Genomic DNA, 13,440 nt, shown 5'->3' with positions numbered 1-13,440 from the left:
AGGAGTTTGTCGATGAGGGTGTGGTGGGATAGGGTGAAGATTGCAGGAGAGAGGTCGAAGACGATCAGGGCCACAGTTTCCCCATGGTCGTGGAGGGTTTGCACATAGTCTGTGGCAGCAATCAGCGCGATCTTGGTGCTGTGGCGGATGTATGACGTTACAACGCATACATTTACATCGCGGTACATTACAACGCGGTTTTTACAACGCAAGTCGTTACAACGACTTGCATTGGAGGGCGCTGGACTTAGGAGTAGTATAATTTACTATTCCAACTCCAGTCTACGTACAGTAGGAAGGTGTTGGATAGTAAATTATACTATTCCTTGTCCTAGAGCGCCATCTAGCGCAAGACGTTGTAACGACTTGCGTTGTAAAAACCGCGTTGTAATGGCATCGCGATGTAATCCCTGCGAAGTAAACGATGTTTCCCGCTGTGGCTGGCAGGGAATCCTGATTGTGAGGCGTCAAGCAGGTGGTTGAGTTCCAGGTATTCAGTGAGCTGTTGTTTGATGTCTTTCTCAAGTACTTTTGCTGAGTAGGAGAGCAAGGTATGAGTCTGTAATTTTTTAGATCACTGGGGTCGGCAGAGGGCTTATTCAGGAGTTGCCTTCCATCCGTCTAGGAAGGTTACTGTGGAGATGGAAGTGTTGAGGATGCTGGTAAGTTCCGTGCTAATTGGGATGGCTCTGAGATTGAAGAGATGATGGGGGCAGGGGTCAGTGTGCGTTCCAGTGTCAATGGACGACATGATGGTCGTGGTGGTCTGAGTGGTGAGCGGAGACCAGGCGGTTATAGTTCTGATGGTATTCGCTGGTTGATTGCGGTTGTCAAGGCCAAGCGTAGTCTGTTGAGGGTTGAAGATGTAGATGGTGGCAATCTTAATGTGGAAGTATTCTGAAAGGGTGTTGAAGAGTTCTTGGGAGGGGTGGATGGTGTTTTCTGTGGCTGTTGGGTTGGAGAATTTTCAGGTTTCAGCAGAGCAATATTGTTGACACATTTGTTGATCCAGACAGAGAAGTTCTAGATGGTCTGGTCAAGATGTGCTTAGGTTTCAGGTTGTGTGGTGCTGAGGGCCAGAATCCACTGCATCTCAGTGACCTTGCCCTAGTTGCAATGGTTGTACCTGTGGAGCTTGGTGGGGGTGCTCTGAGCAGCGTAAATGGTCGAGTGAACAATGGCATGGTTGGTCCAGGTTAATTCTGTGGTGTGGGTGACTTTGATTCCGTCACTGAAGGTGAAGATGGTGTTGATTGTGTGCCCGGCTTGGTGCGAGGGTTCGGTGACTAGCTGGGTGAGACCAATGTTGTTAAGGTTTTCCAGCAGGGAGGTAGAGGTGTTGTTGTTGGGGTCGTCCATGTGGAAATTGAGTTCGCTGAGCAGCACGTAGTGGTCTGAGTCGATGGCAAGGGGGGTGATATGATTGGAGATGACACCACAGAAGCCTGGTCAGGGTTCCGGGGTCTGTAGGTGAGGGTGCCCCTTGCCGTGGTCTTAGCATTGATTTGTAGTCAGAAGTTGAGGTGTTCCATATGGGAAGCTAGCTCTGCATAGACTATACCAAAGTAAGGTATAGTGTGAATGGAAACCAATGGATCTTCATAGGCTTCACAGAGGGTAAAGTAGATAATACTAATGCTTTCTTCTGTATTGGTGTGGGTGAGCATCTAGGCTTTTATCAGAGGGCAGTGCTAAGCATTTGTTGTACACACATAGGCAAAAAATATTTGCACACACTCAATGAATAAATCTGAGACCAATGGCTTTTTAAAAATATTACTGATTTTTATATAATTATGACCATAAACACATATCTAGGATAAATGCTTTTTAAGGTAAAAATGTGCAAAAGTCAAAGAAATAGCAATAATTTAAGAGTTCAGTTCATGGCAGACAGACCACCAATTCAATGAGCGCCACGGTCACTGCAAAGAAAGACAATGGGGGCCTTATTTATGGGCTTTTGGCGTAGGGCAGCCCCGCAGGCCTCCCTTCTGCGCTGCTCTATGGCAAAATGAAAGGGCAGGAATGCGCTGTATCAATATGATACAGCGCATTCCTGTCCTTTTCCCCAGCGCCGGCACACAATGGGCTACCATGCGCCAACACAGGCACCTTTGCACCATGGTGCGAGGGTGCCTGTGTTGCGGGGCTGATTGATTTTGTGGAGGAAGGCACCCTTCCTGCACAAAATCAATCCATTCAGGCGCTTTCCTTTTTATATGTGTGCTGCAGAATGCAGCACACATAAAAAAATGAAAGCACTAGGAGAAAGGTTTTAATTTCTCTTTGTTGCGCTTCCCTAACACCACCCCTGGCGTGGCATTAGGTTCTGACGCATTCCCAGGTTTACGATTGCTCGTAAATCTAGGAATGCTTCAGGTCCCATGGGTGTTGCGTGTGAACACCCACAGCAACACCCATGGAATGCCCCTTTCATGCAGTTTTCTAAGTGAAAGGGACACCTATTTATAAGGCCATGAAAAGCCACGTAAAGTGGCTTTACGTGGCCTTATAAATATGCGGTGGCCTATTGCGCCATTGGAATGTCAAAAAGTGATGTTCCGGTGGCGCAATAGTGTCGTTAGGGCCTCATAAACGAGGCCCTACATTAAGGGGGTGGGAGACCAACACATTTACCGTTGCAGTCAATGGGAAACACACACTGTCAGAGAGTTTTGGGTCACCACGGCCCCGGGTAGTTCTTCACTGGTAGGATGACGGTCTTGGGGTGCCCAGGACTCGGATACAGCAGGCAGTTTCATGTCACCTAGATCGGAAGTACCTGTGGTCAAAGGCGGTTCTCTCGGTCATCGCTGATAGCGGTCCGCTACCATGGAGGTTGTAGGGCAGGCCATCGAGTTTGAAACGGTCGTGCCCAAGTTGCTAATTTGGGTGCAGTTGATGCCACAAGCAGGAGGGTGCAGGCTCACAGGAGCGGAGCTGTTTCCAACGTTGGTTGCAGGTGCTGTGAGGAGCCCTCAGGCTGGTGGATGCACTGAAGTGGTCGGTCACGGGTATGGAGCCAACAAACCTTTGTTCCTGCAACTGGAGGGTTGGTGGAGAGTTGCATCGACATGGTCCATGCTGGTCCTCACCACTTGCCGGTTTTTTTACTGGCGGTGTGCCGGGGACAAGAGCCTCTAGCCCAAAGGGAGGTTTGTGGCAATTTGCGAAGACTAGAGGGACTCCGGTGTTCTTGGAGGCCTTGTAGGGTCCAGGAGAGACAGCAGGTCACAATTGCTGATTCCTTCAGCTGCTGGCAGGGTCTGTGTCAGATTCTATCTGCTGCAGGGCTCAGTTCCTGGTCCAGGGGTATGTGTTCTTCTGTTTCTTCTTTTCTTCTGTTGAATCTGAGGATTAAAGTTCAGGGCTGCCCCTAAATATATATAATCTGGAAGAGGTGTGGCCCAGCACCCAGGGTGCCTCACTCTGGACCACAGGGTTCACGGTTCGATCCCTGGTGCCGGCGGCAGGTTAGCCCAGCACCATGTGACTCTGGGCAATAGCTTGCTTAATCTTCCCGATGGCCCCCAGCACCGGGACACCTCTCCGGAGGTAGCTGGGTGCTTTACAAATGGTAGTATTATTTATTTGAAATACTAGTTTTAGGGGTGTTACAGGGGTCAGAAGGTGTAGCCAATGGGCTACTTACCTTTAGGGTGACTACACCCTTTGTTTGTCCTCTCCCTCTCATACTCCTAACCCTACCCCTATTGGCTGAAATCCTCTGAAACAATATGGAGGGGTCACTTCAGCTCAGGACACCTCACCGGCTCACTACTTTTGTCGCCAAGCTTTCTGCCAAAAGTGGGGCTTAGTCAGGGAGGCACGCATCCTCACTAGCTGGAGAGGCCCTGGTCAGCATAACAAAGGGCAGGAAGCCTTTGAGGCTCACCACCGTTCTATAATATTCCTGCTTGGGGGTAGGTGTGAAGCACCTCCACCCAGAGCAGGCTTTGTTTCTGACCCACAAGTGCAAAAGGCTTCTACTTAAGGTGGCAGGCTGGTGCAGACCAGTCAGGCACACAACATTGGTTTGGTAGGTTTGCAAGGGGCAGCTCTGAGGTGCCCTCTGAGTGGATTTATTAATGAAGCCAACACTGGCATCAGTGTGGGCTTATAAATCTGAGATGGTTGGCACCAAACATCATGGAATTCTGTGAAGCCATCATGGAGCTGTAGAACTCATATTGACAAACTCCCAGCAGATGTACTCAGTATGGCTTCACCGTGCACTTATAATGTCTAAGAATAGACTTAGACACAATAGGGGCATATCTGCTGCTGCAGCTATGCCCTCACATGAGGTACAGTGCACCCTCCCTTAGGGCTCTAAGGCCTGCTGTAGGGGTGACTTATCTATGCTGCTTGCAGGGCTGGTAGGCTTGGCATACAGGGATGTGTGCTAGGTCGACTCTTCACTTTTATCTGAACCAAAACAAGCAGGCTGCAGTGCCAGTATGCTTGTGTTTGGTGAGGGGTCTCTTAGGGTGGCACAATACTTGCTGCAGCTCTTAGGGACCCTCTCTGGTCACAATGCCAATTGTGGAAAGAAAGGTTTGGTTTTGGGAAAGAACACAGGCACTGGGAACTGGTTTGCAGGAACCCAGTGTACATTCGGTCAAAGATGCATCAGAGTCAGGCAACAAGTGGGCGTTAACCATGCCAAAAGGAGTACTTTCCTACACAACCACACCCTAAACAAAACAGGATGAGACTAGCCTTTCCCAAGAGAGTCTAAGTGGAAGAACAGGGAAAGTTCATCTGCACTGGCATGGGCAGTCCCAGGTCTGTGTTCCACTGTGAAGTCCATTTCCTGTAGGGAGCTGGACCACCTCAAACATTTTGGTCCCTCACCTTTCATCTGCATAAGCCTTCCGAGAGGTCTGTGGTCGGTTTGAACAAGGAAGTGAGGACCAAACAGGTATGGTCTAGACTTCTTCGGGGACTAAATCATAACAAAGGCCTCCCTCTCTCTGGCACTCCAACGCTACTCCCTGGGAAGTAACCTCCTGCTAATAAAAGCAACACGCTGGTTCTGGCCATCATTCTTAGTTTGGGAGATGACTGCTCCTATCCCTAGCTCAGAGGCATCAGTCTGCACAATGAACTGCATAGAGTAATCTGGAGATTTGAGAACTGATGCTGAACACATGCCTCTTTCAGGGTGTCAAAAGCCTTTTGACAACTAACTGTCCAGTTTATCTTTTGGGCATCTTCTTGGAGATGAGTTCTGTGAGGGGAGTCACAACGGAACCATACCCCTTCACAATCCTCCTACAATACCCAATCAAGCCAAGAAATGCCCTGACTTGGGTCTGGGTTGTTTGAGCTTCCCATTCCATAATTGTCTGGATTTTGTAAGGGTTGCACTTGGCCTCCACCTACAGGGTGGCCCAAGTATAAAACAGTTACCTGCCCTATCTGGCATTTGGATGTCTTAATAGTGTGGCCTGCTGCTTGCAGTGCCTGCAAAACCTTCCCAAGCTGGACCAGGTGATCTTGCCAGGTGGAGATAAAGACAGCAATATGATCTATATGTGCTGCATGTTGGACTTGGCCCTTTTTGCAGGGTCATTCCTGAATTTTTTGCCTTCCTCCTGTATTTTTGCTGACCTGTTGTTGGTGGATTTATGACTCTGGGCACTTTACCACTTCTGATCAGTGCTAACATGCATATGTTCTCTTTTGTAAATTGTGTTATGGATTAGTGACTCCATAATTGGCTTATTTGATTTACTTGTCAGACCCTAGTACAGTGCACCATGTGTGCCCAGGGCCTGTAAATCAAATGCTGCTGGTGAGCCTGCAGCACTGGTTGTGCTACCCACAGAAGCAGCTTGTAAAGTATAGCTCTGGCCTGCCAATGCAGAGCCTGTATGCAGCCTGGGGCTGCCATGTCGACTTGGGAAGTGCACCCACTTGCCAGTCCATAAACCTACCCTTTTCTACATGTTAGTCATCACCCCTAAGGTAGGCCCAAGGTACCCCCATGGGCAGGGTGCATTGTATGTGAAAGGTAGGACATGCCCTCGTGTGTTTGGCATGTCCTGATACTGAATTACAGCCAATTTCGTTTTTCACTATTACAAGGCTACCTGTTCCCATAGGCCAGAATGGGCATTTTGATTATAACATCTTATAATCCTAACTGACCCAGGGCACATGGTAGAAAAACAAATTTAGTATGCCTGAACTGAGAATGATAAAATACATCTATTAGTGAAGTTGGTTTTAACATTCTGTGTTTGAAAATACCACTTTTAGAAAGTAGGTATTTTCTTGCCTAACCATCCAGCATGCCTCTGCTTGGTTGTGTATTGCATGTCTGGTTTGTGAGTGACAGGGGCTGGGGTGGCTCCAGGAGACAGGGTGAGTCAGCACTAGGTTGAATAGACCTATCTGTATTGGGAGTGGTGGGAGGAGTGGCACCTGGGCCTGAATAGGCCTGTGCCTGCCTTTCACAATGCTGGCTCCACCTCCTGTGGTGTGTCTGATAGCCCTGGCCCACACTGAAAAAGGAAGAAGTGGTGCACTGGCAGAATGCACCCAGAACTGGTTTGGACTATGTACAGACACTCTCTGCCTTCAGAGACAAAGGATTTGTGTGTATATAAAGGGGGACCCAGACCCGAGAACTTTAGATCACTTCTGGGAATCAAGACAAACCTTTGCTGAGGAGAAGAACTAGGAAACTGAAGGGGGAGACTACCCCTGTGCTGTGTGCTGATTGGTGGTTGGCCTGCAGTGGTTGCTTCATTGCCAAAGAAAGGAGAAAAAGGACTGAGTGTGCTTTCATCATCTTGAAGAATAATCTCCAAGGGTTTGAACTGTGCTTGCCTCCTGCCTGAAGTCTCAGGGATACAAGACTTCACTACCAGCTCCCTCCTGAATTCTCTTGTTGGAAATTGAAGTGCCTGCTATTGTGCTGGGCCTTCTAGGAGACTGTGTGTTGCTCGGAGCTGGATGTGCAACTCAACAAAGAAGAAGCGCTTTGCCGCCGCAGCAGTTGTCATCGCATCGCCGGGTAAGCGTGCCACCGCTGCCGCTGTCACCATCGCATCACCGAGGCGCATCGCATCACCGGAGAAGCGTGCTGCCACCGCAGAGATCGTCATCGTATCACAGGGGAAGTGTGTCACAGGACCTGTTGCGGCTCAGAAGTTCACCGAGTCAGTACATGGCCCTCGGGCGTGCATGCATTGCATCTACGTTGTTGCACCGTAACCAAGACGCCATTTTGTCGCATCGCACTGGAGCATATTCGATCAGATTGCAGTAAGAAACCGGCGCTTCAACTCCCCACACAGTAAGGAAGCGAGCCTCAACTCTCCTGCGCAGCAGTAAGGAACCAACGCATCCACTCCCCTGAGTGTAAGGAACAGCGCATCACCTTCTCTGCGACCCTTTCGTTTGTTTTGCGTTACGCATCCCGGGTACTTTGAGAGTAAAGTGTTGCATTTACAATCTAAAGTGAACTAAGCTACTTCTACCATTTTAAATTCATATTTGTATTACAGTAATGTGTATTTTTGTCATTTGGTCTTGTGTTAAGTCTAGTAAAGATTCTTTATTTTTCTAAACTGGTGTGGTGTCCATTTGTAGTGTTTTCACTGTATTACTGTATGTGTTCACAAATGCTTTAGACACTGCCTCTGAGATAAGCCTGTCTGCTCGTGTCAAGCTACCGAGGGGGTGAGCAGGGGTTATTTTAGAAGTGTAGCCCCTTACCCTGACTAGAAGCAAGGGTCCCTATTTGGACAAAGGTGTATACTATTGCAAACTAGAGACCCCCAAATCTAGCACTGCACTAAAGGTCTCCAGCCCAGCAAGGACTTGATTCACCAACCTTTATAAGGTAGCAGGAGCATTCTTTAAGCAAAAGGGCACACCATGGAACTAATGATGCCCATCCGGTGTGGAGAATGCTTTATTTTCTTTTGCTACTGTGACCGCGCCTATCTGCCAGTACCTTGTAGTTAAGACAATGGTGCTGAGAAATTTGGCTGAACCCAATTATCTATCAGCTCATCAGCCTGGGGTATAAGGTGAACATCTGTCTTGGTGATAGTATTGAGACCTCTGTAGTTCACACAAAACCTCAATTCTTTCTTTCCACCATGTCAGTGAGGCTTGGGAACTAAGACCACTGGGCTGACCCAGGGACTCTCAGAGGGTCCAATAACCCCTAACTCTAGCATCTAGCTTATTTCAGTTTTAATGCTCTCCTTAACTTGGTCAGACTGCTGATAGATCTTTTTTGACAGGTAAGCTGTCTCTTGTGTACCAGTGTGGGTACACCAGTGTGTCTGTCCAGTGGTTAAGGAGAAGAGCTCAGCACACTGATGAAGGATTTGCCTGCAGTCAGACTACTGTAGCGCAGAGAGGGTGGCTTAATAGACAACTCCATCAACCGACCCATCTTTTGGACTGTAAGACAGGAGGTCAGGGAGAGGTTAACTCTCTGCTTCCTGATCCTCTGTAACCATCAGCATGGTTATATTAGCCCTGTCAAAAAAACATTTTAGGCGGTTCACATGGATCACCCTCTTGGGGGTCCCGCTAGTGCCCAGGTCTACCAAGTAGGTGACCTCAATTTTCTTTTCAAAGATATGGTAAGGACAACTCCATTTGTCTTGGAGGGAACTTGTTGCCAGAGGCTCCAAAATCCATACTTTTTGCCCTGCTTGGAACTGTACCAGTGCAGCCTTTTGGTCATAACAGAGCTTCTGGAGCTTTTGGCTAGCATCAAGGTTTTTGGATGCTTTTTCCATGTACTCTGCCATTCTGGAATGTAGGCCTAGTTCATAGTTAACAATATTCTGCTTAGGTTTGTAGAGAGGCTTCTCCCAACCCTTTTTCACAAGACAAAGTGGTCCCCTCACAGATTGGCCAAGCAGAATTTCAAAGTGGGAAAACCCTACTCCCTTCTGAGGCACTTCTCTGTAGGCAAAAGGCAGGCATAGCAAAAGGACACTCCTTCTCCTTTTGAGTTTTTAAGAGAATCCCATGATCATGCCTTTTAATGTCTTGTTAAATCTCACAACAAGCCATTGGTTTGTGGGTGATAAGGTGTAGTGAACTTTATGTCACTCCACACTCATTCCACATTTGTTTTATGCATCTAGATATGAAGTTTGCATCTTTGTCTGAAACCACCTCCTTAGGAATTCCTACCCTGGTAAAGATACCAATGAGGGCTTTGACTACTGCAGGGGCTTTAGCAGTCCTAGGTGGACGTGCCTCAGGATACCTGGTAGGATTATCCCCTACTACCAGTATGAATTTGCTTCCTGATGCTATGGGAGGTTCAAGTGGACCAACTATGTTCACCCTTACCCTTTCAAAAGGAACCCCAACCACTGGTAGTGGAATTAAGGGCGCCTTTGTGTGTCCACCTGTCTTGTCACTGGCATGACAGGTGACACAGGAGCTGCAAACCTCCTTCACCTTCTGGGACATATTTGGCCAGTAGAAATGGCTGCCTAGCAAATTCCAAGTTTTGGTCTGGCCAAGATGCCCAGCTAGGGGGATGTCATGGGCCAATGTGAGATGGAATTCTAGAAACTGTTTAGGCACTAGCACTCTCCTAGTAGTACCAGTTTTGGGGTCTCTTGCCTCAGGGTAAAGGAGTCCCTTCTCCCAATAGGTCCTGTGGGAGCCACTGACATCTCCCTTTTCCTATGGAGTAGCTTTCTGTTGCAGGCTTGAAAGAGTAGGACAAGTCCTTAGTCCTTGGTACAGCTGTTCCCTAGAGGGTCCCATTGGCCCAGGAGCTCAGCCTGATAAGGTTCAAGTTCCATATTCTCAGTCCCCTTTGGGGTGACAGGTCCTCTCCCTTAGGAGAGGGGTCCTGAGCGTTTTGCTGTCCCCAGTCTTCTTATCTTTTCTCTTGGAAGGTTGGGCTATTACTCCAGGCTCCAACACTTCTTTTTCACACCGTGCTCGAGCTTTTTCACATACCAATTCAGTGATTCTCGGCAAGGCGGTATGGTTTTCAGTTCTATCTCAGCCCAGGCTGAGGCTTCCAGATCATTCCCTAGCAGAGATTCAACTGGGATTGCACAAGAGACCACTACTTGTTTCAGGCCAGTAACCCCTCCCCATTCTAAGAGTGTCATAGCGATGGGATGCACCTGAGTAACATTGTCAGTACTAGAGACTGGATAGGTTTGCCCAGTCAAATACTGTCAAGGGGAAACCAGCTTTTCTGTCACCATGGTGACAATGGCACCTATATCTTTCAGGACTTCTACTCTAGTCCCATTATTCAAGAGTTGCTGCCTGTTTTTTTTCTTATTAGGTGGCCAAACAGCAAGAGCGACCAAATCTACCCCACCTTCAGAGACTAAAATAGGTTTAGTGTTAACCCCGATTTGCTCTGGGCACACTGTTGATCCCACCTGGAGACAAGACAGGCAGAGTCTCCAGTTTTGTGTCCCAACTGTTGTAACACCAGGCATTTTTGGGATCAAAGTGTTTACCTTTGTACTCACTGTTGGATTGTGAAGAGTTCTGGGACCCACCCTCCTGTGCAGGCTTTTGGGGGCCTTTAGAAAACTCTCTACTTTTATCCTTAAGATGTTCACCCACTTTTCCCTGGGGAGGTTTTGCAACCCCTTTTCTTTTGGTCATCCCCCAGTGTTAGTCTTGGTCACCCTACTCTTGACCCAGTATCCAGCCTTTCTTACCAATTCTTGGGGAGAGGTTTTACCTAGGTTTACCAAATACTGATGCAACTTTTCAATAATGCAATTACTTGAAATGTGATCTTTCATAAACAGGCTATGAAGCTCAATATAGTCATGCACTTCACTTTCAGTTAACCAGCCATTTAGTATTTTCACTGAGATCATAGGACTCAGCATCTGTCCCAGTGAGTGTCAGGAGTACATCCCTGTACTTACCAGTGAACAGCTCCCAAAGCAATGCTCCCCAGTGTGACTTTTTCACATTTATTCATGCACAGGCCCTCTCAAAGACTGTGTACCATTTTGTGATGTCATCACCTTTCTCATACTTGGGGACAATCTCTTCGGGGATTTTAGGGTTAAAAGAGTACTCCCTGCCCCTAGGTATTATGTTGCTGCCACCATTTAGGGGTGCTACGCCGATATCTGCTCTTTTCCTTTCTATAGCCAGGAGCCTATCCTCACTGTTCTGAGAGTCCACCTTGCTAAAAGGATGTCCTCCTCAGTGAGGCTGTCCTCAATGCTGCTTGGGGTGTCTGACCCAGATGTGTGCGAGCTAGGTACCCTGAGCACTACTTTTGGAAAGATGGGTGCAGGGACCACATCTTCTGTTACTAGGTGAGAGGTTTGGGAAATTTCCCACTTCTCACTATTTTCTTCTTCTGGGATGAGGTCTTCCTCTTCAGAAGGGTGTTCCTTAGCATATTCTGCCAAGAGCTCCTGGAGCTTGGTCTTGGTAAGATTGGAACCAGTTTTAATGTTTTTAAGTCTACAGACTTAAAAACACTGTTCGTGATGAAGATATTAGAAGTTAACTTTTGAAGCACATAGGATTCTGGGACTTGTTGTGTGATAGACAACATTAAACACATGAGAGTCCAGGGCAGGGAGAACATGGCGGCTGGATAGGAACGCTGGTCGGCAGCTCCCGGTCTCTATGGGCTGATTTTGAGTGCGCGTGAATGTTTGCCTGTTACCTTACGTTTTGGCTTCGTTCTGATGGCTTCTGGAGGTCACTGTATCTCGGAGCATGTCCACTACCCCCGATAACCTGGTAAACGATCCTCCATCCCTCGCGCATCTCTTGGCGGCTCAGAGCAGTCTGCAGGTTGGCATTCAGATTCCCCTGCTGGTGGTGCGGTGCCGCTAGGAGATCGGAGCTTGAAAGCAAGTTCAGTGTGGGCTAAGGCGGGTTCAGTCCTACGAGAGAACAGGAAGGCGGCTGTGAGAGTTTCATTCCGTTTGAAGGTTATACTCAGCCCCAACAGCAGGAACACCGGTGGCAGGAAGAGCGGCATAGCAGAGCTAGCAAGTCCCGTTAAGACAATCAAAGCAGCCACCTCGACTAAGAGGGGATGGACACGAATTACGCGAGGTGCAACACAACCAAACAGGGTAAGTGAGGCCAATAAGGGGAGTAGATCAGTAAATGCTCAAACCCCGGTCCAGAAGAACAAGGGTCAGAAACAGGATAAAAGCAGTGGCAACCCCAAAGAGCTTGTACAGGAGACGTCGCCTAGAAGAGGAATAAGGTATTGTTGAAGAAGTAGAAACTTGCCAGATAATCTCACAATTGTAGCAGAATACTCTCAGAACACTGCAACACTCCAGCCTGATAAAGACAAATTTAAGGTTGTGTCCCCCCCCCCAAATCCTGGAGCCCACTATTGTGTCAACACGTGCCAAGGCTGTGACTAAAAAAGTTAAAATCACTCCCTCACTTCGTACATATTTTAAAGTTAAGCAGTCTTTTTCAAAAGAGCCGAAAGACCCGAAAGTTCACAAAAGGCAGAATTTACTGAGGATGAACAAAATTCTACAATGGCAGAAGAAGGCTTAACAGCAGGCATCCCGCTTAGTGTAAATTGTTTTGAGGGTTTGGTAGGCCTTGAACCAAATAAAGATACAGGCAATGATGCACACATTTCTCCTGAGAATTTGGGGGAGAATGGAGGGGACGAAGAAATATCAGTAATGGGTTCTAAATCAACAAGTCTTAAACCGACAGATGGAGCTAAAACTGCGGATAATCTAATGGAAATATTGATCTCAGAGATGAGGTCGAGCTTTGCTACATCTGAGAGAAATCAGCTTAAAATTCATTCATAAAAGTCTCCATAGCAGCCGAGGTGACCCAGGCCCCACCCACAGAGTGAACTCCACAGTTGCAAGAGGAATGGCGGCTGAACGCGGAACACCGAGCTGAAGTTTTTCCTGAAGCAGCACCGGCAAAACCTTATTCCACACGGGCGCGATGAGGAGAAGTCGCGAATAGATGGTTTTTAGTGCTCAGATACCTCACGAGGAGGAAAGGCAGTGAGAGACAGCGAGACGCCGCGGAAAGCCATTAAAGACTTTAAATTAAGGACTGAGGCGCTGGAACGGCTGAGGAGATACACGGACGAGTACGGGGGATAGCGAGCTTGCTCATCTAGACTGCCTGGACTGGTAAGAGCCTCTGAGGCAGCAAGTATCTGGCTTTAGTCCTGCTGTGCCTTACGAAAACCTTGTTAAACAAAGCTTCAATCCAAGTAGCAACAGTGTCCAACAGCCAGACAACAGCAGTTGAGCACGAGGAGATTAAGAGACGGCTGCCTCAGTTAGAGAGTCTTTTGAACTGGCTGCGACTGGGGGAGCAGAGCCATAAGGCTGTAAGGGCGCGAACAGGACAAGGAGTGCTGGTATTGCATTGAGGAAGTCCGCAGAGGAAGTTCACAGAGGGGGCAATTGGTGTTTGGTGAATCTG

This window comes from Triturus cristatus, chromosome 3_2, assembly GCF_964204655.1.
Source record: "Triturus cristatus chromosome 3_2, aTriCri1.1, whole genome shotgun sequence".
NCBI classification, from domain to species: domain Eukaryota; kingdom Metazoa; phylum Chordata; class Amphibia; order Caudata; family Salamandridae; genus Triturus; species Triturus cristatus.
This window is presented reverse-complemented; position numbering follows the sequence as displayed.